Raw genomic sequence first — 11493 nt, forward strand, 5'->3', positions numbered from 1 at the left:
CCACTAATTGCTCCCGCGACCCCTGGGCCTCGCAGAGGGCAGCCTGTGGCTACCCCTTGTCCCCCTCCGGAGCCCCCTACCCGGCTACCTCTGGGTCCCAGTCGCTCTCACTGCGGACTGCTTGGCCCTGCCTGGCCGGGTCGAGCGCAGAGGTGACCGCCAGGCCTGGGCCCGAGGCCCCTCCCCGGGTCCGCCCCTGACCCCAGAGGTCCGCCTGCGGGCTCCTTGGGGTTTGGGTTAAGACGTGGGCTCCCAGCCCATCCGCTGGCGCAGCCGGGGGACTAGGACACTGGCCAGCCGCGAACGGAGGGCTCGTGTTGCTCTGCCGGCACCGGCTTAAGCGCGCCGCTCATTGGAGTATCAGTGTCTGTGAGGGCACCTCAAGGAGACCCCAGACACGGAGCGTCCCTACCACTCCGCCCACCCTCAACCAACCAGGCCTGTTAACTGGCACAGAAGGCCGGCCTGAGCGTGTAGGCCCCCTCCCTCCAGGGTCCCACCAGGTGAGATGCTGCTGGCAGCTAGGGGAGAGAAGGGGCTCCCAGCAGCCAACTTCTCTCCTAATGGACTTGGAGTGCCTTTGCAGGGCAGAGGTCACTGCCTTACCTGCCCTGCAAGGCAGGCCCAGAGCCTCGCTTAGCAAAAGGGAAGTAGACATGGGGAGGGGCAGGATATCCAAAGAGGAATGACTGACACCAGCAAGTCTGGGTTCAAAGAATCCAGGGATGTGGGGTGCAGGGGGGTTGGGTGCAATGTCCACCTGTAGGAATGGGGACCCCAGGTGTGAATGTCCACCCCCCCACCCCAGCACTGCTTCTTCCCCAGCCTCTGGCAGGCACACCTCTCTGGACTTGGGCCTCTGTGTACATGCGAAGGCACTAGCTGCCCAGTCACTGGACGTGGAGCTCCACCCTTGAATCTAGGACATTGCCTAGGAGGTTGGAGTACTTGGGCTGTGCTTCTCAGGTCACAGCTGTGGCAACTTCAGGCATTCTGGGAGTCCCAAAGCTTCCTCTTCCCTCCACATCTGGTAGAATGAATGCATAGACTTCTGGGGCTGCCCCCTGTCCCACCTCCTGGTGTGCAGAGTGGCATCAAGCTCAGTCCTACTTGAGAAACTTGCAGGGCCTTGTCATCACTGGGCCAAACTTGGTCCAGTCCATGAATCCCCAGGAACAGAAAATAACAGGAACAATCTCATCATTTGCAACGGAGGATCAGGTAGTTTGAAGAATTTTTAGGAAGAGCCGGAGGACCCCTGCCATCTGACTGAATTAATTACCTGCACCCTAAGGTGCACTCACAGCATGGAGGGCAAAGTCTTACCTGTGTGAGTGGCAAAGAGGAGCATACAGGAACCTGCCCCATGGACAAGGTGGAGGATGGGGCAGTGTGACACAAAGCCAACACAGGTCTGGGCCCCAGGGGGCTCTTCAGTAGCCCACAGACAGGCAAGCTCAGCATGCACAGCTCTTAGGAAGAGGGCACCTGAGGCTCCCTCCACCCCTGTCTCTCACTGTGTTAGGATTCATGCAGGAGCTGCTCCTTGGGTTAGACTGCGGATGGAAGGGCCCCTGTGTCATCTAGAGACAGCAGATGAGGCTGGACTGCTCCTGAGGGTAGAAAGGCTTCCAGAAATGGGGTCAGATGTTTTACCCAGAACACCAGATGCTGGTTTTTGAGAGGTCTCTGTGCAGCTGACACAGTCTTTTTTTAGTATCTTACCATTTTTTTAAATTTTATGTATATGAGTATATTGCCTGCATGTATGTAATTGCCCCCCCATTGGGTAATGCCTGCGGAGGTCAGAAGAGGGCTTTAGATCCCCTGGAACTGGAGTTATGGGTGGTTGTTAGCCAGCATGGGTGTAACCTTGAGCCATCTCTCCAGCCCCCTACCACAGTCATTTTTAGAATGGATCCTGTGCTTTTGGGAATGCTTCTTGGGTACATAATAAACTATTGGTTAAGTGCATGTGTGTGTGTGGTGGGGTGGGGGCTGGCAGCTGTGTCAAGTGTAGCCTCTTGGAGTAAGGGCTGGTCCCTGGGGTAGAGTCATGGTTTGGAGGGGTCAGGGTGAGCCAGGAGCTAAGCTCCAGCCCCAGAAGCCTATGGGTTCCAGTCTCAGCTGCCATAGCAAGGCTTTGAGTCTGCAGACCCACAGACATCTGGAGGTACTTGGGTGGACTCTGGAGCCCACCCCCATACGGTGTCATGCCCTTGTAGAGGGTCCCTACTTGCTACCTAATTACAGCCCTACTACCCCCAGAGAATAAGTGTTCCTTGACCACCCAGCACCATCTGAAGCCAGTCTGCCCACACACACCCACCTCTCCAGCATATTTCCTAACTGTAGTAAGAGAGACAGGTCTGTCATGGAGACCTAGGCTCTGAGGTCCACCCCAACTTTGGGAAGCCCTTTAACTCCAAGCCTCAGTTTCTCACCAGTGAAATAGTGTATCACTTCTTCTGTGCAGGGGAGATTTGGAGGATAAGATGGGCACTTGGCACCATCCTGATCCCTGGGTGGCCGAGCTCATTGAGGGGAAGAAGCATAACTGCCCACTTCTCACAGCCCAGGCTCACTGAGAGCCTTTGGGCCCACTTTGGATGGGTCTCAGAGGATACAGAACAGACGAGGGCTTCTGCGCTATGCCCACTCCAGCCAGGAAGCCCAACAGTTGTGCCCACTGCTGGTGTTCCTAAGGTCAAAGTGTTCCAGACCAAGGACCTGGCCACTAGGGCCCACATCTCCTCAGCCTTGGGGCCAGTTCAGTATCTACTGGAATCACTGCTCCCCAAGAACTCACCTTCCCACATCAGCAGCAGTGACTGTGGGAACAGAGCACCCCAACACACTATGGAGACCCAGGTGTACCCCGGTGAGGAGTCTTGTCCCTCCCAGTCCAAACCATGGCATTCTCTCAACAAGGCTTAACTCCCCCACACAGATACAGGACCTGGACCTAGGAGATGAATCTGTTCCTGGCCTCGGCCTGGAGGATGCCATGCTTCTGAGTAGGTAATTCACTCTGAGGGAAGTCACTTGGCAGTCTCCCACAGGGGTCTCCTAGGCTCCAGGGCAACAGGAGTGGCCTCTCCTCCATGCCCAGTCCCTGCCCGGGCCCCTCAGGTTGAGCAGACACACTGATCTCTAGAAGGAAGAAGACCATCTGTACCCCAGAACAGGATCTCCAGGGTGGGGCTTAGTGCCAAAGGGCAGCCAAGTAACCTTAAGCTAGCAGAGGAGAGGAAGAAGGAGAGGCCTACTGCCGTGAAGGGCAGGGGCAGTGGTCAGGTTGCAAAATGTCCAGCAAGGGGGAGGGGAGCCAAGATGACCAGCCAACCTTGGTGGAGTGAGCCCTGAACCTAAAGTGGGAATTCTGGACAGGGGTGTGTGGAAGCAGAGAGAGAAAGAAAAAGAGGGAGAGGAAGGAGGGAAGGCGACAGAAAGGGATGGGAGGCTTCAGTGGGTGTCTGTGGCACACTGTAGAATACTTTGGGGCTAGTGCTGAGTGCTGGAGAGGTGGGTCACGCCATATCAGTGGCCGTAGTGGAAGGCAACGGACTGTCCCTTCTCCACAACCTCTGTTCTAGTGATGAGTGGCTGCTAAAGCAAGGCTTAGACCAAGGCTTTGGCCAGCACACATACGGACACATAGGTCCATAGACCCAGCATGGTCCTCTCATTAACAACAACATGATGCTGGGGACAGGTAGGCAGGCAGATGATTTCCTTACTTGAGCCCCACAGACACTTCCAGGTGAGGGAGTGCCTCAGGAGTATTTGGGAGGTGATGGTGGAGCAGAGGCTTCAGGAGCAGCCTGGGAGGTTCTGCCTCCCTACCCTGGGCAGGTCACCTCCTGCCTGTCACTATGGATGATGTCTCTCCTTCCAGGATTCTCAGGATGGTCCTGTGCCCCAGGGGTTGAGAGTGGTCAGCAGATCTCCTGAGGTCCCTTTAAGTGGCTCCCTCCCTAGCACAGATCTGGATGTTAGTGGGAGGGAAAGGCAGATACCAGGCTCTGTCAGGAAGTAGGGCATGGCAGGCAGCCTGGTAATGGGCCTGTTATGCTACACGCGCACACACACACGCACACGCGTGCACACACACACACACACACACACACACACAGAAGCCCCACAGCGGTAGTGAGTGGAAAACATAGAACTTGGGCCTCAGACCCTTCTTGCCCCAGAGCCCTCAGCACAGCCAGTGTCCTTGAGTCATTTCAGGTTTAGCAGCCTAGCTGACCTGAACTGTACTTTCCTCTACCCCTTCCTTAGACATCTGTCTCCACGTCATCTCCAGCCGGCAGATTACACAGGGAGAAAGTGAGAGGAATGAAGACGGTCAGTCTCTAGAGCTCAGTCCCACCCTCTGCTTGGTGCTCAGCCACAGTTTTGAACTTGTGGTGTCTGTGTCTCCTGTTACCATTCCTGCACTCTTCCCTCATTCTGTGGATGTCTGGGGTCAGGCCCTTCTTGAAATTCTGGTTTCTGCCCGTATCTACCTTGTACTCCTCCAGGGGTGTCTGGGCTGGGAGGGGTTAACTCAGAACAGACTGTTAGCAGTGTGCCTGTGCTGAGCTGTTTATAACTCCTTTTTACAATGTGGAGTACAAGTGTGTCTTCATAATACAGAAGATGAAGGTGCCCCATCCATACCACTTGTCCCCTTTAGAATATGTGTGACCATGGCCCAGGGACCCAGACTCAGGCTGCTCTGAATAACATGTTCCTTTATACTCACAGAACAAAAGAAAGTTATAAATTAAGGCATTTTTCAAATACATTGGTGGGGGCTGGAGAGATGGCTCAATGGTTAAAAGCACTAACTACTCTTGCAGAGGACCTGGGTTCGATTCCCAGCACCCACATGGCAGCTAACAACCATCTGTAACTCCAGTTTCAGGTGATCAGACACCTTCTTCTGACCTCTGTGGACACTGTATGACATGGGTGCAGTTACACACATGCAGGCAATATACTCATGCACATAAAATAAAAATAATAGCCGGACCTGGTGGCACATGCCTTTAATCCCAGCACTTGGGAGGCAGAGGCAGACAGATCTTTGGGAGTTCAAGGCCAGCCTGGTCTACATAGTGAGTTCCAGGACAGCTGGGGCTACAAGGAGACCCTGTCTCAAATAGAAAAAAAAATAATAAATAAAATATTTGTTTAAAAAATACATTGGAGGAATATGAGGTAAAGCAGGAGAAGCTCTGTTACAGGCCTCAGGTGCTATCTGATGGCATTCTTAGCCTTTGGGATGGTGAAAGAAAGGGATCTGTTAATACATTCTAAAGGTTTTACCTGCAAGTTGAAAGGATGCTGAGTCAGACATAGCTGTAAGCAATGAGTAGCTATTCAGAGAAATAAACATAGCCCAAGATAACTTCACCCTGGTTCTGCAACATTCTGAGTCTTTGCAACACTGACATTATAATCAGCCTTGTGAAGTCTTCAACGTGTGTGTGTGTGTGTGTTCTTCAATTCACAGTGCAACAATCCTAATAAACATATTGGTAATCCTAGCACTCAGGAGGTGGAGGCAAGAGAATCAGAAGTTCACAGTCAGTCTCAGCTACATAGTGAGTTCTAGGCCAGCCTGGGCTATATGAAACTTGTCTCAAAAAATGTTGAGGGGCACATAGAACACAGGACAAGAAGAGTGTCTAAAAAGGACTAATATAGCAAAGGTGTCGAGTTGAGAAAGACAGTCTGGAGATGTAGTTGAAGAACACCTAGGTGTCCACATGGGCCAGAATAGACACAGGGGTGTGGGTGCTCGGTGGTGAAGGCTTGCCCAGCCTGCATGGGAGGCCATGGGTTCCATACCCAGCCCTTCAAGGAGAAAAAAAAAATCCTACTGTATCACATAGGATTTACAACCACAACTTCAAATGGATTATAGTCCCCAATTAAGATAAAACTATCTCAGTTTGCTTCATTAAACTTTAGCCCTAAGCTGAGCTTCTGTGCTTGCTGGCTGCCTATAGCTGTGACTGCATACTAGATAGCCTGGGCGTGGCATACTTCTCTCATCTCAGGAAGTCACTACCTTACCACTCAACAGAAGCCCTGAGACAGCTGATCAAAAGGAGAGGTTTAAGTCGGCTGATGGTCACCTGGCCCCTCTCCTTTGGGCCTGTGGTAAGACAGTGCATCATGGCATGGGCATGTTGAACAGAAACTGCTCACCTCACAGCCAGGAAGCAAAAGGAGCCAGGAGGGGACTGGGATCCTGCAGTCCCCTTCAAGGGCAGGTACTCAGTGTCCTAAAGACTTTTCACTAGGCCCCATCTTTAAAGATCCCATCCCCTCTCTGTAACAGAGCTAGTGGGTGCCTTCAGTTCACCCACGAATGTTTGGAGGACATTCAGCATCCAAACTGTTGCACTAAAGTGTGGATTAAAACAGGAGCCTTCATCTTCCCAGACAGGATGCGAAAGGCAGGAGTCCTTCCTGTGGCCAGGCCTTCAGAATCCAGGAAGCAAAATCTCTGAAGGGAAGAAATACCAGCTAAACCCTGTGAGCATCAAAGGATGCCATTAAATGAACAAAAAGGCTGGCCACACTTGAGAGAAAATATCCGTACAGAGCAGGTATCCAGAATACATAAACCACCCTCAGAACTCAGGACTAAGGTAAGACACCCAGTTTTAAAATGTGCAAGATCTGGACTGGCAGATGGCTCAATGGATAAAGGCATTTGCTGCCAAATCTGAGGATCTCAGTTTGATCTGGGACTCACATAGTAGGAGAGAACCTATTTCTGAAACTCATCCTCTGACCTCCATGTGTGTGCTATGGCAGGAGAGAGAGAGAGAGAGAGAGAGAGAGAGAGAGAGAGAGAGAGAGAGCTCTGTCCACTGGCAGGGCTGTGTCCTGGCAGGAAGCCAATGAGTGCTAGCCTGTGGGTGACAGAGGACACTGGGGAGGGCTGGGCTCTTGGGTTCAGGAGAAGTCTTCTGACAGGCAGAATGTGAAGGGTGTGTTCATTAGTCACAGAGTTTTCAATCATATGTCTATGTATGTGTATGTGTTTTCTTGCCTGTGAGTTGCACCTCAATAAAGTTGATTTTCTTTTAAAGCCTGTTTTGTTGTACATGGGTAGAAGACCTGGTGTTAGCGCATGGGCAGGTTGTCAGCTCAGAGCCCTCCCTGTCTTCCTGAGATTGAGGCCAACTCTGCTGTGAGTGAGAATAGCAGCGTAAGGCCCAGGCCTGGGAGGTCATAGGTAGCAGAAAAAGTGGCCAGCCGGTGCTGGTACTCTGGCCTTTGAATGCAGGCAGAACACAGTGTCCCAGAGCCTAAGAGATGGGGTGCAGGTCTGGTATGCTTCATCCACCCAGATCTCCTCATGAGTAATGAAATAAGGAACACTTAACAATTAACTCTCCTCAGAGTGTTCTTTGGCCAGATATGCTGATGTGTGTGACATGCTCACAGCCATTAGTCTGAACAGAATGCTACTTCTGATAGATTTCCTTAATCCATGACTCAATTAGAATGATGAAAACCTTTTCAGTGCCATGTTTCTCTCTGTGTGTGTGTGTGTCTGTCTCTCTCTCTCTCGATGTCTGTGTGTGTGCATGCACACTCAGGTGTGTTTACATATGTATATGCATGTGGAAGTCAGATGCCGACACCAGCTGTCTCTCCACTTATCTTGTGTATGTGCATGTGTGTGCACATGCCATGCACAGTTGTAGTGGCCAGAGGACAACTTGTAGGAGTACATTCTCTCCTCCTACCACGTGAGTTCCAGGGATGGTAGCAGGTGCCTTTACCAGCTGCATCACCTTGCCACCGTCCAGCTTCTCCTTTAAGGCAGGGTCTCCTACGTTTCAGCTAGGATGTCTAGCCAGAGACCCCAGAAGTGCCTGTCCCTACCTTCCCCACGCTGAGATCACGTTCGCACACAGCCACACCTGGTTTTTACATGGGTGCTGGGGATTAAACTCAGGTCCTCACACTTACACAGCAAGTACATCCCCCAGTGAGCCGGTTCCCCAGGCTCTCACCAGGTTTTATTGTACTTTTTGTTGTTCAGTTATTGCTTAGTGCTCACAGTTAAGATCGGTGACCTGAACAATTTTCTTTTTTGAAGCTGTTTTGAGCTTTGATTTGTGACTTGTTTTGGAGCTATCTTTTAAATTTTTTATGGGCATTTAGGAAAGGCATATTCTCTATGCAGTGTGTTTTATATCAGCAAGAAAATCAAAATGGCTAGCAGTGTGGTTTGTCTCTTGTGCATTTTATTTTCTTTTTTTGATTTATTTCTTTTTATTTTATGTGTATGAGTGTATTGCCTGCATGTACGTGAGGGCACCCATGTCATACAATGCCCGAGGAGGTCAGAAGAAGGCGTCTGAACCCCTGGAACTGGAGTTACAGACGGCTGTTAGCTGCTAGGTGCTGGGCATTGAACCTGGGTCCTCTGTAAGGGCAGTCAGTGCTCTTAACTGCTGAGCCATCTCCCCAGCCCGCTTTTGTGCATTTTCTAGGGTGTCTCTGACATTGCTGCTAAGCTGAGGACCACTTCAAGTTTGGGCACATTCTCCTCTTCCTGTCATGTTTCACGTGTGTCTGCACATCAGTCCATGGCACGCTCTTCCTCACGCTTTACTTGGCTCCTGCCTCTTCTATGTCTGCATTGCTCTGTGCCAGTGCAGGTACTTTGCCTCTGCAGCCTCCTGGGCTCTTTGGGTATGTCTCTTGAAGACAGGAGGGAGTGGATTCTGCTTTTCTGTCAGAGGTGGTCCACCTCACATCCTGACCCACCACCCCAGCCAGGACTTGCCAGCTCCCTCCATGAAACCAGCTGTGCTGGGTTGCTGGTCGTGACTGACCCCAGAGAGGGACTAAGGTGTACCAGAGATTGCATCTACCTGCAGCCGCTCTGACCACTGGCCCAGGGCTCAGGATCACCGCAGAGGAAAGTAGGGCAGCATAGTTCTGATCCTCAGCTGATAGGCTCCAACTCCTGAGATTCAAGGATTCAGATCAGCTGGCCTGCGTGTTCTCTCAGCTATGCTCTTGCCTGTAGCAGCGTGCTGGGACCCAAGGCAACAGAAACACACCCGAGCCTCACAGACACTGTGATGAAATCATCTCTGTCCCGAGGAAGGATTCAAAGAATCATTCTCCATAAGTTAATGCTACTCAGGAGAGTTGGGACAGGTGCAACGGACAGAAGAGATTCCACACGTGTATTGTGTTGCAATCAACAATTGATATTGAATGAACAATTCATGCAATACAAAGTTACCAACAACAAACAACACGCTTTAGGTGGAGAGTCAGAGTAGGTCTGGACCAGTGGGCCTAGTGCACCAGGTGTCACCAGGTTACCAAAGCTTCCAGAGATCCCTGCTCTCAGGGAGTACCTCTGGGCCTGGGCCCAATGTCCAAGGCCAAAGTCCTCCGTGGAAAGGCTCAGCTGCTCCGCCATGATCTGGTGCACTCTCCTGGTCTCAGTCGACGCTGTTCAGGTTCGGGTCCTCGTGCTGATTGGTCAGGATCACATTCTGTTGTAGCTCAGCGTCTCAGGACGGCTCAGCATCTCAGGAGGGAAGAGAGTCTCTGCACTCGGGGGCAGAGTCTCGGGCAGGAACTTTGGGATGTCACCAGACAGTCGGGTGTCAGTGAGACGTGGAGTCTCTGTGAGCATTGGCGAGCAGGTCTGAAGCTTGTCCTTTTATGTGGTTTTTGCTAGTCTAGTTTCAGAGTGCTGACGTAAGTGCCAGGCTCTGGTTCTAGTTGATTAGTTCAGCCCATATCACTCTATGCAGGATAAGTAGCTTATCACACAGTTGCATACATCTTACTCTTAGGTTCCTATGGTTGCACACTAGGTTGCCATGGTTACAAGATATGCATTTGACTTGACCATGACATTTCACTTTAAGCAGAGTTCAGCAAGGTTTCCAGAGTCTCAAAGTAACAAGGTATTTACTCAATTGTAATTCAAGACAAAAATGAGATTTTCCCCTAATTCTATAACATTCACTACACATCTCCCAGCTGAGCAGTTACCTCACAGGAGCCTGCTGGAGCCTCAGGCAGTAAGGCGTCCACAGAGCTACCTCTAGAACCTGGACAGAGACAGCAACAGAGTGGACCGAGACTGCCAAGTTACATGTACCTCTGCCGTTCCCCAGTCGGCCCTCTGTTAAATTCACAGCTCCTGTGGCTACCTGAAGACAGGCTGAGATGCATGGTCTCTACCTTCCCGATACGGTTATGGTAAAAATGCTCTCCTGCCTCTAGCCTTTACTCTTGTTTGCTTTCTTTGGGGCTAGTGGCTGGACTTGTGATGGAACCCCAGCATGGGGGGGGGGCTCACTCAAGACTCTATGATCTTGCCTTTGCAGGACAGGTGCCCTACACCCTGGGTACTGGGCACTTTTCTGTCATCTCTTACAGCTGCCTGTGAATCCATGGTGATCTCAAAGTAAGAAATCATTTAAAATAATCACAGGCAGGTCAATTAGCCACAGAAGAACCACTGCTCAAGAAAGTGGAGATCCTCAGCAGCCAGCATCTGTTGTATGTGGCTGTAGCCTGGGAGGTATCATGGCCAGGGACAGGTTGGGGACAGTCTCCAGCCTCTTAAACCACAGGGGGCCAGCTGAGTGCCAGACTCCTTGACCCACTCACAAAGCCATTGTTGCTACAGTGCAGCCACACAGATGGCCAAGGGATCAGAGGTTGATAATGCAAGCGTGCTCTGCTCATGGACTGGGCATCAGGGGACCCAGGATGAGGGAGCTTGTGTGCTGTTCTACCTGTACTGGGCCCTGATCTCTCTCCTTCCCCTCCCTCTGTGCTCCCAATCCCTGGTGCATACTCTGGTTTTCCCACCTGAGGATCTGCTGTCACTGGTTTCTCTGGGGACATTGTCTCAGGAGGGCAGGGACTGCTCCTTACCCTAATCAGGTCCAGGACACAGAGGAGGGTAGCATACTGGAGATGACTGAATAGGAGCTGTCCCAGAGAGTTCTCACAGCTCAGTGCACAGTTGCTCCACTGTGGGATGGGGCCTGCTGTAAGCTGCTGTAAGTTGTGTTTGTCAAGAGTTCAAGAGCCCAGGAACCATTTAGAGATGGTCCTAGGTGCAGGAAGGAGAGCCGCTGTGCCACTGAGGGGCAGTGTAGTCACACTGCTGTGGGGTGCATCTGGAGTCCTTCAGGGAGAAGTCAGCTGCACTGTGCCAGCTGGCTGGGAAGTACACATCATTTCAGGTTTGGTTCAGGGCTAACAAAGCAGCTCCAGGTGTGTAGAGACCAACCTCTGGTTTCCAACCCCAGGGACTAAGGACCATCCTGAGAATCCCAGGAGGGATGGTGCAGCACATCATCACCATCCACAGTGACATCCAGGAGGCACCCTACACAGGACAAGGAGGCAGAGCCTCTCACGCTGAGCAGGGATGAGTCTCAGCCCTACCTCATCTTCCCAAGACTGAGCCTGAGGCTCTCC

The 11493-nt window shown here is 51.6% G+C and overlaps 1 protein-coding gene across 2 annotated transcripts in view; it reads right to left on the reverse strand.

Annotated features, from left to right (window-relative positions):
- Positions 1-204, reverse strand: part of Slc19a1 (solute carrier family 19 member 1) — a 29551-nt gene extending 29347 nt beyond the window's left edge. Inside the window, exon 1 of one of the 2 annotated variants that reach the window (XM_029567079.1) lies at positions 89-204. The gene's annotated coding sequence lies outside the window, so the exon portion shown is untranslated. Of the gene's footprint in view, positions 1-80 lie in introns of both variants that reach the window. The other variant, XM_029567081.1, reaches the window with a different exon arrangement.
- Between the last annotated feature and the right edge of the window lie 11289 nt (positions 205-11493).

This window comes from Nannospalax galili, unplaced genomic scaffold (genome assembly GCF_000622305.1).
Source record: "Nannospalax galili isolate Female #2095 unplaced genomic scaffold, S.galili_v1.0 scaffold619, whole genome shotgun sequence".
NCBI classification, from domain to species: domain Eukaryota; kingdom Metazoa; phylum Chordata; class Mammalia; order Rodentia; family Spalacidae; genus Nannospalax; species Nannospalax galili.